The sequence below is a fragment of the Crocodylus porosus genome, unplaced genomic scaffold, assembly GCF_001723895.1.
Source record: "Crocodylus porosus isolate Cpor-Errol unplaced genomic scaffold, CroPor_comp1, whole genome shotgun sequence".
In the NCBI taxonomy this organism is placed as follows: domain Eukaryota; kingdom Metazoa; phylum Chordata; order Crocodylia; family Crocodylidae; genus Crocodylus; species Crocodylus porosus.
Window position 1 is genome coordinate 128,028,306 of NW_017728943.1, and position 1,530 is coordinate 128,029,835.

At 54.4% G+C, this 1,530-nt stretch overlaps 1 long non-coding RNA gene across 1 annotated transcript in view; it reads left to right on the forward strand.

Moving 5' to 3' along the window:
• The first annotated feature begins 908 nt into the window (after positions 1-908).
• Positions 909-1,530, forward strand: part of LOC109319310 — a 5,051-nt gene continuing 4,429 nt past the window's right edge. The window contains exon 1 of the long non-coding RNA XR_002103479.1: positions 909-994. This is a non-coding gene — a long non-coding RNA (uncharacterized LOC109319310). The remainder of the gene's footprint in view (positions 995-1,530) is intronic.

The window sequence follows — 1,530 nt, forward strand, 5'->3', positions numbered from 1 at the left end:
ATGGGTGGTTTGTCCAGGGGGTACAGGTGGGGGAAGGAGTCCAGCTCCTCACTGCTACATGCATCCCCCAGGGGAGCATGGCAGGGCATGTGCCCCCTGCTCCATACTTGTGCACAGGGCAGATGAGGGCTGCTCACTGTGTGCTCAGGGCTCCCCACCCTGATGCCTTTTCCTCAGGAGCCCTGAACTGGCCTCACACTCCTTGCCTGTCCAGCAGCAGCAGGAGCGGTGAGTTGTGCCTCCTGCTGCCAGGCATGCAGAGGGTACACAGCCAGCGCAGGCTTCTCAGGGCAAAGGTCACAAGAGCAGAGAGCCCTGAGGCCACAGTGGGCAGCCTGCATCTGCCCTCACCCCACTTGGCTCTGTGCTGGCTGTGGCAGGGGAAACAGGGGCAGGGAGCAGGGAGGAGAGGGGGGCATGTGCTGCTCCACCCCCAGCCCAGCTGAATCCAGTCAGCCTCCCACACAGGGCAGTGAGGCCCACCACACCCTTGGTAGTGGCAGCACAAGAAGGGGAAGTCCCCCCCTCCCCACCCCACCCCCGGCACTAGAGTCCAGTTCCCAGGACCTGGGGCCCAGTTACTGAGGTGGAATGTCCTGGTTTCTCTAGGCCTGGAATAGTCCTATGGCCCTGCTCTGGACAAGGGGAGATGGGGGAACCTAGCCCAGAGGCTCCAGGAAGGCTCATACCTTCCCACACAGCCTTGCTGGGCAGGCTCAGGGAATGCTCTTTGGCACTTTTACACATGCTCCAGGGTTGGGGGGAGGGTCGGCACTTCATTTAGAGAGGCTCTGAGAGCCACTGTAATTAAAGTGCAACAGCATCTCATGTCTCAGCGTCCCTGCGCTTAAAAATGGTGGTGGCAGCGCTTGAATTAAAGTTCATTTGTACTCAAGGCGATCAGTATGGCCTGCTTTTTTCTTGCAGTAGTTTACTGTAGTGTAGGTACAATGTAAAATATGTATTTAAAAAACATAGTCAAACAAGAGTCTACGTGACCACTAAACTAAAGCAACATTCCTTTTGTGTTATTATACATTTATGGTGACCCTAGTGCTTTTATTCAGTTTTCTGTAAATCTTAATCTGCCACTGGCTTGATGGATATAGTATCTGTGAATAAGGTGGAATCATCCGAGGATCGCAAGGGCACTGGATCATTGGAATGAGCCCATGGATGGCTTTTATTACTTGAAAGAAGCTTTTCATGTCATGTTGGTCAGCAGAACTCTGGTTCTCCATGAGCGACCCTTGCAAAGCCAGCAGACCAAGGCACTTAAGGGAGCCCACCCCTGCCCCAGCCCTGGCACAATCTGTGGGCAAGGCAAGAGCATGTCATTGGGATAACGGAGACCTGGTGGGACTCCACCCATGACTGGACCACGGGTATAGAGGGCTATACCGTATACAGGAGGGATCGTGTTGACAAAAGGGGCAGGGGTGTAGCTCTCTATGTGAAGGAAAGCTACATGTCCCTGCAAGCTGATGTTGGCGACCGGCATGGACAGCTAGAGACCCTCTGGGTAAAAAT